Here is a 14,483-nt window from a genome sequence, read left to right as displayed (position 1 = left end):
CAACCTGTAATTTAAATTGATTTTTATTTGGATTTCATGTCTTGGACATACACAAAATAGTCCAAATTGGTTAAGTGAAATGAACAAAATTACTTGTTTAAAAAAAGAAACAACAGAAAAGTGGTGCATGCGTATGTATTCACCCCCTTTGCTATGACGTCCCTAAACAATATCTGGTGCAACCAATTACCTTCAGAAGTCACATAATTAGTTAAATAAAGTCCACCTGTGTACAATCTAAGGCGTCACATGATCTGTCACATGATCTCAGTAGATATACACCTGTTCTGAAAGGCCCCAGAGTCTGCAACACCACTAAGCAAGGGGCACCACCAAGCAAGTGGCACCATGAAGACCAAGGACCTTTCCAAACAGGTCAGGGACAAAGTTGTGAAGAAGTACAGGTCAGAGTTGGGTTATAAAAAAAATATCTGAAACGTTGAACATCCCAGGGAGTACCATTAAATCCATTATTAAAAAATGGAAAGAATATGGCAGCACAACAAACTGGCCAAAAGAGGGCCGCCCACCAAAACTCACGGACCAGACAAGGAGGGCATTAATCAGAGAGGCAACAAAAAGACCAAAGATAACCCTAAAAGAGCTGCAAAGCTCCACAGCGGAGATTGGAGTATCTGTTTATAGGACCACTGTTCAAGAGATTTGAGACTGGGACGGAGGTTCAGCTTCCAGCAGGACAATGACCCTAAGCATACTGCTAAAGCAACACTCGAGTGGTTTAAGGGGAAACACTTAATGGCTTGGAATGGCCTAGTCAAAGCCCAGACCTCAAACCAATTGAGAATCTGTGGTATGACTTAAAGATTGCTGTACACCAGCGGAACCCATCCAACTTGAAAAAGATGCTGGAGCAGTTTTGCCTTGAAGATTGGGCAAAAATCCCAGTGGCTAGGTGTGCCAAGTTTATAGAGACATACCCCAAGAGACTTGCAGCTGTTATTGCTGCAAACGGTATCTCTACAAATGATTGACTTTGGGGGGTGAATAATTAAGCACATTCAAGTCTTCTTGTTTGTTTCACCCCCAAAACATATTTTGCATCTTCAAAGTGGTAGACATGATGTGTAAATCAAATGATACAAACCCCACAAAACTCTATTTTAATTCCAGGTTGTAAGGCAACAGAATATAAAAAAATGCCATCGGGGGTGAATACTTTCGCAAGCCACTGTAGGTACATGGTTGTAAAGGGCATCAGTGTCTTAACAGCACGATTTGCCAAGGCAGGATACTCTGAGCGCAGCCCAATCCAGAAATCTGGCTGTGGCTTCTGATTAAATAAAATTTCCCCAGAACCGCATGTTGCAATTTCGATGAGGCTCTCTTGTGAGATATCGGTAAGTGGACTGGAGGCAGGGCATGAAAGGGATAACAAATCAGGTCTCCCGGTTGGCGCAGTGGTTAAGGTGGCGCAGTGGTTAAGGGCCACCAGAGACTCTGGGTTCGCGCCCGGGCTCTGTCGTAACCGGCCGCGTCCGGGAGGTCCGTGGGGTGACGCACAATTGGCCTAGCGTCGTCCGGGTTAGGGAGGGTTTGGCCGGTAGGGATATCCTTGTCTCATTGCGCACCAGTGACTCCTGTGGCGGGCCGGGCGCAGTGTGCGCTAACCAAGGTTGCCAGGTGCACGGTGTTTCCTCCGTTTCCTTCCGGGTTGGATACGCGCTGTGTTAAGAAGCAGTACGGCTTGGTTGGGTTGTGTATCGGAGGACGCATGACTTTCGACCTTCGTCTCTCCCGAGCCCGTATGGGAGTTGTAGCGATGAGACAAGATAGTAGCTACTAACAATTGGATACCATGAAATTGGGGAGAAAAAGGGGGTAAAATAAAAAAAAATGGGATAACAAATCCAGTTGTTTGTGTCATCTGTTTCGGGAAAGTACCTGCGTAATTGCGCACCCAACTCACTCAGGTGCTTCGCTATATCTCATTTGACATTGTGCTTAAGCTTGAGTTAATTTACACACAAAAAAATCATACAATGATGGAAAGACCTGTGTGTTGTCCTTGTTAATGCAGACAAAGAAGTGCTCCAACTTATAGCCTCAATTTTATCCCGCACATTGAATATAGTTGCGGAGAGTGTAATCCTAGATTCAGATCAATAAAGTGAGAAAAAACATCACCCAGATAGGCCAATCGTGTGAGAAACTCTTCATCATGCAAGCGTTCAGACAAGTGAAATGTATGATCAGTAAAGAAAATTTTAAGCTTGTCTCTCAAAAAACAAAAAACCTGTCAATACTTTCCCCCTTGATAACCAAGGGGGAAAGTATGTTGTAAAAGCGTTACATGGTCGCTGCCCTTAGTGCAGAAAATACACAAGAGTTCAGGGGCCTTGCTTTAAGAAAGTTAACAATTTTCACTGTTGTGTCCAAAACGTCTTTCAAGCTGTCAGCCATTCCCTTGGCAGCAAGAGCCACTCAGTGGATCCTGCAGTGTACCCAAGTGGCGTCAGGAGCAACTGCTTGCATGTGCATTACCACTCCACTATGTCTCCCTGTCATGGCTTTTGCGCCATCAGTACAGATACCAACATGAGCAGCAGCAGCTACGTTTGGCTACATACAGACCGTTAGTGGAATTCCCACGAGAGAGTAATGGTTAATGTGATTGGATGTTAATTATTTGACTAGGCTACCTGTGTCTTCCTATATGGGGTGGCAGGGTAGCCTAGTAGTTAGAGCGTTGGACTAGTAGCCGAAAGGTTGCAAGTTCAAATCCCCCAGCTGTACAAGTCTGTCGTTCTGCCCCTGAACTATTCCTAGGCCATCATTGAAAGTAAGAATTTGTTCTTAACTGATTTGCCTAGTTAAATAAAGGTAATTTTAAACAAATCTGACATTGTGTTGCTATTTTGCTGAAAACTAGATGGTTTCATTTTCTTTTTGGCAGTGAAATGACGCTACTCGGCGAGAGAAAAAACTCACCCAAATGTATAGCCCCGTTGGAAAATATACATGGACTGTTTGAAAATGTGAAGAAATAAAAAAATATATATTTTTTTTTTTGTTAAAAATGTTAATCACATTTTTATTTGGCGTACCCCCATACCCCCACGGCATTGCGCGTACCCCAGTTTGGGAATACCTTCTCTTGTGGAATGAGCCTATAGGCCAGCAGGAGACTGAAGAACCTTACTTGTGTAGGCCAAAGCAATAGCCCCCACTATCCAGTAGGATAGTTGTTTTAGTGAACGCTTTACCTGTTCACATTTTCTGAATTCCTTAGGTCTGTCCATGGATATTGGCAGAGTGTGTACTGGGCACAACATATGCAATTGTTGATATTCCGGAGAGGAAAACGGTGGGAGATAAAAAGCTACCAGCCGCAATGATACCCTATTGTTACTGGGTGCAAATTGTGCACATGACGAGTGCACTGAGAGTGTGTGAATGTCACTTACATGCTTGGCGGAGGCCAATGTTAGTAATAGCAAGGTCTTAAATGAAAGCATCTTCAGTTCCACCTGATCCAGGGGCTCAAAAAGATGTTGGCATAGAACATCCAAAACAATTGATAAATCCCATGATGGGCAAGCTGTTTGGACACTGGACGCAAACGACAGGCACCCTTCATGAAACGGGCGACAAGGGGGTGTTGTCCCACTGCCGTGCTGCCAAAACCCACACTACAAGCCAAAAAAGATGCTAGATATACTTTAATAGTAGAAAAAGCATGTCCTTTTTCTAATAATTCCTGTACAAATGACAGGATTACCAGGACAGAGCACTGGAATGACACTGTCTGTGTTTTAATGCACCATTCCTCAAATACAAGCCATTTACAATTGTAAAGGGACCTGGTGGATGAGGCTCTAGCACTCTGAATTGTCAAATTACATTTTAGGGAAGCCCGACATTGTTCAAGTTGAACCATTCACGGGCCAGGCCCAGAGCGCCAACCGTTCTGGTTGAGGATGGAAAATCTACCCTCGCGCCTGGCACAGTAGGTCCAGACGCTGGGGGGGGCCACGAATGAACGCATAGTAGTTGAGTGATCTCCACTAACCAGTATTTCTCTGGCCAATGTGGGGCTATTAGTATGAGAGATAGATCCGTCTCCCGCATCCTGGCTAGGGTGGGGGAAATCAGGGCTAGTGGGGGGAATGCATACAGGAGGATGCGTGACCACCCGTGTGCCAATGCGTCCACACCCATCGGTGCATCCCGATCCCTCACGGAAAAGAACAGTGAACACGGAGTATTCTCCATTGATGCATAAAGATCTGCTGGCATGCCAAAGTGCATCCAAGCCTGTTTGGCTACCTCTGGGGGGAGCTTCCACTCTCCGTATAGAGGGTTCCCCCTGGAAAGTAAATCTGCAACCAGATTCAGTAGTCCCGGTACATGAGTAGCTCTCAGTGACTGAAGATGCACACTGCTCCACATAATCAGTCTGTGTTTAAGTAAGGGGATCGCACTCCCCCTTGTCTGTTTATGTAAGCCACAACAGTGGTATTGTCTGTTCTGACTAGAACATGACGACCCTCCAGAAATGGGAGGAATTACTTTAATGCTAGGGACACTGCACGGAGTTCCAGGCCGTTTATGTGAGTAGATCGGAGATGGGGTCCCCACACCCCATTGACTGTTCTGCCCTCGTGGGTCGCACCCCAACCCAAGAGATGAGTCTGTTGTGACTACGTTTCTGGATAAAACAGTGGCTATCTGGGCACCCTGTGACAGAAACGTACGGTGTCTCCAGGAGGGCAGTGCTACCATGCAGTCAATAAGATCTGTACACAGTGATGTTTGTGACATATTGGGGTCAGACCTAGAGAAGAGACCCAGCCTTGAAACCCTCTCATATGCAAACGTCCTAATGGGATGACTACTGATGCATCAACCAGCGGCTTTCAGTAGACACAGGTTGAGGTCTGTGGCAATATAAATCTCATCCCACAGACCTGGCTCCGGTGACCGCTAGCTCCTCCTGTAGCTCAGCTTTGTATGCCAAGAGCATGGAGGCGGTGCTGAGAGCCCTTACCGCTGTGGCGACCGATCTGTAGACCTTCTCTGTCGCAAAGGACTGGAAGCACTCGTACTTGTACTTGTAAGGTGGGGCCAGTCAAGGTCATGGAGGACTTCTGGCTAGGGTGTAGATGGGAAGCCACAAAGGGGTTCGATGGGGGGTATGTAGGCAAGCCCAATCCCCACCATGTCAACACAGTCCATCACCGACCCACCTTGGACAGGGTACTTGGAGGAGAAAGGTGTACTCCAGGTACGGGTAACCTCTTCCAGGCATTCTGGGAAGACTGGTAGTAATTGCCTGTTTTCCCATTTTATTTTTGGGTAGCCGCTTACCTCGTAGCGGGACGTGGTTGTCTCTGCTAATACATTTGGCCAGGGAATCACTAGTTTATTCACAGAGAGCTTGCACACGTCCTGCAGGTTCACACCAGGAACTGGTGGGGATGGCGCCCCGCCTGCTTGACCGGTTTCAGATTCCCCGGCAGGAGGCTTGATGGCCTGGCCTGACGGGGATGAATGAGTCTTTGTCTCCATCTGATGATTCTGAAAGGAGGCTGTCGCAAAACCCTGTGGAGTCGTTATCATCTCCAATCAGGAAGCCTGGCAGGGAGGCCTCAAGGTCATTGCTGGAGTCCTCCAACAGGGGGGCAATGGCATCGAGCTGGTCGCCTCAACTAGCATTAGCCGTCGATCCACGATTCCACGTGGGGATATCCATAGCCTCTGGTGAGCCATCGGGGACGCCGGCCTCCATGTTAGGGCCCTGTTGACTCTGCGATGGAGGCTCTTCACATTGAAGAGGGCACAGCGTTGACAGTAGCCAGGGGAGTCTAAGTCTTCCTGGGCATGTTGCAGCCCAAGGCAAGCGGAGCACACCGAGTGGGTGTCTTTGGGCGATATCTTGTTTCCACAAGAGCGGATTTGTGCCAGGAGCTTCTCCTTGTTTGGGGTTGGAGATGCTTTTGTTGTCATAGCTTGGATGCTATGTTTTTAGCTGTCAGAAAAAAACTAGAGTTGTAGGCTAGTCCGATAGCTAGCGATTAGTGGGTTATGTGCGACGGTGGCACTCGGTGTGATGGCCGCATACCGTTTTCAAAACAACAGGTTAGAAAAGATAGCTTGGTGTAGCTATCAAAAAGGTTTCTTGTCGAAGTAAAACCACAAAAGCTAGCTAGCGTGGTGGCTTGCTTGCTAACGACTTGTTGCTGTTTGGATACAGCTAACTTGGTTGTGAACAGGTTAGCCGTGTCACAGCTGTACCCGTTCCTCCCTCAAATAATTTCCTCTAACTGTGGTGAAGGAAAAGGAAAATTGTGACCCCCACACAGTCCCGAGAATAGCGCCCGGTGAGCGAGTTCTGGAAAATGCAGTCGTGTTGAGGTAAGTTTTATGATGAAAAGCAAGAAGAGATGCTGCATTGGACCTTTTATAGGGTAGGAGGGACACTCTTCCCCGATGCACATGTCTCGACGTCCATCCAATCAAGGCAGGCGAAGTGTAATAAAGGCTTCTGATGAATAAGCTGGGGGCATATCCCATTAGTGAAATACTTGAAAGAAAGTTGCGCACGCGTCAGTTATGTGGCAAAACAGACAGGGTTGGCTTGGATTGCTGACAACATATAAACTATATTTTGTCTCCAATGTTTGTTGAAAACAAATACATTTGCACAATGAGCACTCGTTGTCTCTCAAATACATAGTTACAGTTATTGGTTGGTTAGCTAGCTAGCACAATTTTTTTCCATTTTCCATATTAGCATAGATGTGACGAAAGTCAAAACACCTCAAAACAAGATATGCTATCAAGAACAAGATCAAAATTACAGCTGCAAGCAGAGTAGCCAGGGTTCAAGCTGTGGGCCCACCATGCCACCATCAGGACAATTGGTCACATCGTCCTAGGATGAGCTACTTCTTTACACCTTACTATGCTTGAATAATGAATGGCGCCGGTGGAGATGGCTGCCATTTTACAGACTCCTAACCAATTGTGCTATTTGGTGTGTTCTCGCGTTGTTTGTAACTTATTTTGTACGTAATGTTTCTGCCACCGGCTCTTATGACCGAAAAGAGCTTCTGGGTATCAGAACAGCAATTACTCAGTTCAAACTGGACAAAGACTTTTCTTTAATGAGTCGGACGCAAAGGATTTACTCCAGATACCTGACAAGGCCCAAATCCCCGTTATGAAGAGAATCCGCCGATACAGGGCACACAGGTCCGGGTGCCTTGTGAGAATTAGTTTGCGAGTGGGTAACCCGCCTCTACCATCTGTCCTATTGGCCAACGTGCAATCATTGGAGAATAAACTGGATGAGTACCATTCAAGACTATCCTACCAACAGGACATTAAAAACTGAAATATCTTATGTTTCACCGAGTCGTGGCTGAACGACAACATGGATAATATACATTTGGCTGTTTTCTCCGTGCATCGACAAGACAGAACAGCTGCCTCTGGTAAGACAATGGGTGGCGGTCTCAAGGTTTTGATCAGCTGAGGAAGGGTATCTCATGATAAGCTGTAGACCACACTATTTACCAAGAGAGATTTCGAAGCTGTGTATTTACCACCACAAACCAATGCTGGTACTAAGACCACACCCAAGAAGCTGTATAAAGCCAGGCGGCACTCCTAGTGGCCGGGGACCTTAATACAGGGAAACTTAAATCCGTTTGACCTCATTTCTACCAGCATGTTACATGTGCAAAAAGAGGGAAAAAACACTCTAGACCACCTTTATTCGACGCACAGAGACGCATACAAAGCTCTCCCTCGCCCTCCATTTGGCAAATCTGACCATAATTCTATCCTCCTGATTCCTGCTTACAAGCAAAAACTAAAGCAGGAAGTACCGGCAACGATGATACAGCCTATAGGGATGAGGTCAGAGACCTGGAAGTGTGGTGCCAGGACAACAAACTCTCCCTCGACGTGAGCAAGACAAAGGAGATGATTGTGGACCACAGGAAAAGGAGGACCGAGCACACCCCCATTCTCATCAACAGTGCTGTAGTGGAGCAGGTTGAGAGCTTCAAATTCCTTGGTGTCCACATCATCAATAAACTATCATCGTCCAAACACACCAAGACAGTCGTGAAGAGGGCACGACAATGCCTATACCCCCTGAGGAGAATGAAAAGGTTTGACATGGATCTTCAGATCCTCAAAAAGTTATACAGCTGCACCATCGAGAGCATCCTGAATGGTATGGAAACTGGCTTGGCCTCCGACCGCAAGGTACTACAGAGGGTAGTCTGTACGGCCCAGTACATATCTGGGGCCAAGCTTCCTGCCATCCAGCCGGTATCAGAGGAAGGCCCTAAAAATTGCCAAAGACTCCAGCCACCCTAGTAATAGACTGTTCTCTCTGCTACCATACGGCAAGCAGTCCCGGAGCGCCAAGTCTAGGTCCATAAGGCTTTCTAGCCCCAGCTATAAGACTGCTGAACAGCTAATCAAATTGCTACCCGGACTATTTGCATTGACACCACCCCCTTTTTTACGATGCTGCTACTCACTGTTTATTATCTATTATCTATGCAATAGTCACTTTACCCCTACCTATACGTACTGTAAATATTACCTCAATTCCCTCGACTAACCTGACTCGGTACCGGTACCCCCTGTATATAGCCTTGTTATTGTGATTTTATTGTTGCTCTTTTATTTTTTACTTTAGTTTATTTAGTAAATATTTTTCTTAATTCTTATTTTTCTAAAAACTGCATTGTTGGTTAAGGGCTTGTAAGTAAGCATTTCACGGCGCATTTGACAAATAACATTATTTGAGTTGATTTGACAATTATCAGCAGTTGAAATCATGACGTTGATTACTTTAAACGTCTTCTCCAGAACCGCTTGACCGATTGCCACCAAATTTGGTCTATAGTATCTATGGATGAACACCTTGGTTAAGGGCTTGTAAGTAAGCATTTCACGGCGCATTTGACAAATAACATTATTTGAGTTGATTTGACAATTATCAGCAGTTGAAATCATGACGTTGATTACTTTAAACGTCTTCTCCAGAACCGATTGCCACCAAATTTGGTCTATAGTATCTATGGATGAACACCTTCAAACACATTTTCCAAGAATCTAGCTAAAACAATGTGGTCGCTATGAGCCAATGAGTTTGTATGAATGGTTTTCCCATTCGACAGCGCCACAATGTGGCCAAACTCAGCCACACTTTACAGGTTAGTTAGAGTCATATAATTGAGTCAAACAGATCAAGACATCTAAATATGTGCCCGTTATAGCACCACCGTGTGGTCGATCTAAAGGTGCTTGCATATGTTGAGTGTTGACACTGTTTGCAACATGTGTACCAAACGTGAGTGATTTATAGGCATTTATGTGCGAGACCACACCCACATTAATGTTTATTGGTCAATAACGGCCATTTTGTTTTTGGTATAAGTCTGGAAAATATTGCGTTGAGAGATCTTGGTCCATAGATGCCACGTATCAAGTTTTGTGCAGATCGGTCATTGGATGCCAGAGGAGTGCCATTTTAAGTGGCAGAAAATCCATCATGGTCGACTTAATGGGTCCTTCAGACAAAACTGTTCCTTGTGAGAATGACCTATGTACTGATTTTCATGCTTCTAGCTCAAACAGGGTAAAATTAGACATATTGCCTTCGGATGAGCTACTTCTGTACTGTTTACCACACTTGCCAAATTTCAGAATTCAACATACAAACGATACATCAGAATTCAAAATCAAACTGACCCTGCAAAATAATATGCTTTTGATGTATTTTGGATTATTTTCAATGCTGTTAACTACTTTAAACGTTTTCACCTCCAGAATCGCTCGACCGATTGGCAACACATTTGGTACATAGCATCTATGGATGAACATCTTTAAACACACTATTGTCTAAGATTCTAGCCGAAACAATATGGCTGCTATGAGGCAACAAGCTTAAGTGAATGTTTTTTCCTGTCCAACAGCACCACAATGTGACCAAACTCAACCCTATTTTACAGGTTAGCTAGACTCACACCCTTGAGCATTTGTGCCAAATTTCATCAGATCAAGAGATATAAAAATGTGCCCAACGTGTGGTAGATATGAATGTGCTTGCATATGTACCACATTTCATTAAACATACGAATATCTGTGGCTGATTTACAGTATATGCATTTATGTGACAGACCGCACCCACGTGAATGTTTATTGGTCATGTTGTTTGACATACTATCCAGGATGTGTTTACAGACCTTGGTCCATAGATACCATATATCAAGTTTCGTGAAGATCGGTCATTTGGTGGAAGAGGAGTAGCATTTGAACTGTTTTTCTGAAAATTCTAAATGGTGGAAAATCCTTCATGGTGAACCTTGTGGGTTCTTGAGGCAAATTTGTTCCTTGTGAGGAGATGGACCCACAGGGGCATGGCCTTTCAAAGTTTGCATTTTCAATTGCTTGTTTTTGGCCTACCATGTTGTCAATTGTCATGGCATTGCATGGGAGGGTGTGGCTTTTGGCCCTTTACCATCATGCCAGGTTGCATCCTCCTGGGACTTACCTTCTCACGAAAATGTGCATGTGAATTTCGGCTTTACAGAAGAAGATTAAAAAGAAGAATGAACCGGAACAAAAACAATAGGGTTTCACCAGCTTCGCTGCTTGAACCCCTAACTAGCTGAAACGATCCACCAATGATACCTTATATGGCATCTTCTTGTCATTAACCACGTTTCCACTCAATTGTTATGCAAGAAAAGTCATACCGGGCTTCCGAGTGGCGAAGCGGTCTAAGGCACTGCATCTCCATGCTAGAGGTGTCACTACAGTCCCTGGTTCGATTCCAGGCTGTATCACAACCGGCCATGATTGGGAGTCCAATAGGGTGGCACACAATTGGTCCAGCTTTAGGGTTTGGCCTGTGTAGGCCGTCATTGTAAATAAGAATTTGTTCTTAACTGACTTGCCTAGTTAAATAATGGTAAAATAACACTGTCATGACAGCTGTGATGGAAATAGGAAGTTTCGGTAAAATTGTATAAATGCCGACACATAATTTGTTCGTTTGACATGGTGGGATCTTTTTGTGTCGGTAATTAATTATATGAGAATTCTGCCTTTATGCGCAAATATTGACATAATAACTATCATATTGAAGTAAACTTGGAGTCACGTGATGGTATGGCGTGTGGCCTCCCACTGCGACTCTTGAAACCATGCCGTTTATTAGGCTGCAGATTAAATACATTGGGGTGGTGAACGTGCACGATGATTTGACAAATAAAAATATTCTCGCTCTTATCCATAATAATGTCATCATGTAAACTAGCCTCCCCGCACCGTATCTGCGAGCCGTTGGCTAGAGCGAACGTAAAACCAGAGTAGGCACATTTGCTATTTAACGCAACCGTTTTTGTGGCAAAACTATCCGTAGAGGTGAAAATCAGATGCAAACAATTAACTTTAGATTTTTATTCGGTACATGAACACGAAAAAGTACATTTTGGTTACACTGTCATCAAGCAATAATTTCTAAAAGCAACATATCCGTTTGTTGGAAACACCACTGGTGGGGAAATTCACATTTTTCCACCAGTAGATTTTTGAATATTCGCATGAAAATCTTTTGCCAATTGGATGGAAACCTAGCTATTGTTACGAACTATCTGGCCACACAGAATCACAAGACCCAGACTTTTGACCCCTTGAAGCGTGCGCATCTTAATTTATCCACCATCTTTGATAATATAGTCAATGAACAAAAATATAAACACAACACGTAAAGTGTTGGTCCCATGTCTCATGACCTGAAATCCCAGATATTTTCCACATGAACAAAAAGCATATTCTTATCTCAAATTGTGTGCACAAATTTGTTTACATCCCTGTTTGTGAGCATTACTCCTTTGCCAAGATAATCCATCCACCTGACAGCTGTGGCATAATCGAGAAGCTGATTAAACAGCATGATTATTACAGGTGCACCTTGTGCTGGAGATAATAAAAGGCCACTCTAAAATGTGCAGTTTTGTCACACAATGCCACAGATGTCTCAAGTTTTGAGGGACTGCAATTGGCATGCTGACTGCAGGAAATGTTCGTTCATTTCTCAACCATAAGCTGCCTCCAAAGTCATTTTAGAGAATTTGGCAGTAAGTACAACTGGCCTCACAACCGCAGACGTGAACGGCGTCGTGTGGGCGAGCAGTTTGCGTTGTGAACAGAGTGCCCCATAGTAGTGGTGGGGTTATGGTATGGGCAGGCATGAGCTACAGACAATGAACAATGGCAATTTGAATGCAGAAATACCGTGACAATATCCTGAGACCTATTGCTGTGCCATTCATCCTCCGCCATCACCTCGTGTTTCAGCATGATAATGCACGTCACAATGTCACAAGGATCTGTACACAATTCCTAGAAGCTAAAACTGTCCCAGTTCTTCCATGGCCTGCATACTCACAAGATATGCCATCAATTGAGCATGTTTGGTATGCGCTGGATCGATGTGTACAACAGCATGTTCCAGTTCCCGCCAATATCCAGCAACTTCACACAGCCATTGAAGAGTGCGAAAACATTCCACAGGCCACAATCAACACCCTGATTAACTACAGTGCCTTGCGAAAGTATTCGGCCCCCTTGAACTTTGCGACCTTTTGCCACATTTCAGGCTTCAAACATAAAGATATAAAACTGTATTTTTTGGTGAAGAATCAACAACAAGTGGGACACAATCATGAAGTGGAACAACATTTATTGGATATTTCAAACTTTTTTAACAAATCAAAAACTGAAAAATTGGGCGTGCAAAATTATTCAGCCCCTTTACTTTCAGTGCAGCAAACTCTCTCCAGAAGTTCAGTGAGGATCTCTGAATGATCCAATGTTGACCTAAATGACTAATGATGATAAATACAATCCAGCTGTGTGTAATCAAGTCTCCGTATAAATGCACCTGCACTGTGATAGTCTCAGAGGTCCGTTAAAAGCGCAGAGAGCATCATGAAGAACAAGGAACACACCAGGCAGGTCCGAGATACTGTTGTGAAGAAGTTTAAAGCCGGATTTGGATACAAAAAGATTTCCCAAGCTTTAAACATCCCAAGGAGCACTGTGCAAGCGATAATATTGAAATGGAAGGAGTATCAGACCACTGCAAATCTACCAAGACCTGGCCGTCCCTCTAAACTTTCAGCTCATACAAGGAGAAGACTGATCAGAGATGCAGCCAAGAGGCCCATGATCACTCTGGATGAACTGCAGAGATCTACAGCTGAGGTGGGAGACTCTGTCCATAGGACAACAATCAGTCGTATATTGCACAAATCTGGCCTTTATGGAAGAGTGGCAAGAAGAAAGCCATTTCTTAAAGATATCCATAAAAAGTGTTGTTTAAAGTTTGCCACAAGCCACCTGGGAGACACACCAAACATGTGGAAGAAGGTGCTCTGGTCAGATGAAACCAAAATTGAACTTTTTGGCAACAATGCAAAACGTTATGTTTGGCGTAAAAGCAACACAGCTCATTACCCTGAACACCATCCCCACTGTCAAACATGGTGGTGGCAGCATCATGGTTTGGGCCTGCTTTTCTTCAGCAGGGACAGGGAAGATGGTTAAAATTGATGGGAAGATGGATGGAGCCAAATACAGGACCATTCTGGAAGATGGTTCAAAAATAAACATATCCAGGTGTTAGAATGGCCAAGTCAAAGTCCAGACCTGAATCCAATCGAGAATCTGTGGAAAGAACTGAAAACTGCTGTTCACAAATGCTCTCCATCCAACCTCACTGAGCTCGAGCTGTTTTGCAAGGAGGAATGGGAAAAAATGTCAGTCTCTCGATGTGCAAAACTGATAGAGACATACCCCAAGCGACTTACAGCTGTAATCGCAGCAAAAGGTGGCGCTACAAAGTATTAACTTAAGGGGGCTGAATAATTTTGCACGCCCAATTTTTCAGTTTTTGATTTGTTAAAAAAGTTTGAAATATCCAATAAATGTCGTTCCACTTCATGATTTTGTCCCACTTGTTGATTCTTCACCAAAAAAAATAGTTTTATATCTTTATGTTTGAAGCCTGAAATATGGCAAAAGGTCGCAAAGTTCAAGGGGGCCGAATACTTTCGCAAGGCACTGTATATGTGAAGATGTACCGCTGCATGAGGCAAATGGTGGTCACACCAGATAATCAACGGTTTTCTGATCCACACCCCCACTTTTTTTTTTTTTAAAGGAAGCTGTGACCAACAGATGCATATTTGTATCCCCAGTCATGTGAAATCCATAGATTAGGGCCTAATGAATGTATTAAAATGTACTGATTTCCTTACTGTATGAACAGTAACTCAGTAGAATCTTTGATATTGTTGCATGTATATTTTTCAGTATAGATTTTACAACCAAACCAAAAATTACAAAGCTGGAACTAGAGCACCCGTGGGAAAACTGCCCTTTGAATTTCTTAAGAGAAAAAGTCACCCAAAAGGTTCTGTGCCATG

Source organism: Oncorhynchus kisutch, linkage group LG4 (genome assembly GCF_002021735.2).
Source record: "Oncorhynchus kisutch isolate 150728-3 linkage group LG4, Okis_V2, whole genome shotgun sequence".
NCBI lineage: Eukaryota > Metazoa > Chordata > Actinopteri > Salmoniformes > Salmonidae > Oncorhynchus > Oncorhynchus kisutch.
Note: the sequence above shows the minus strand (reverse complement) of the source record.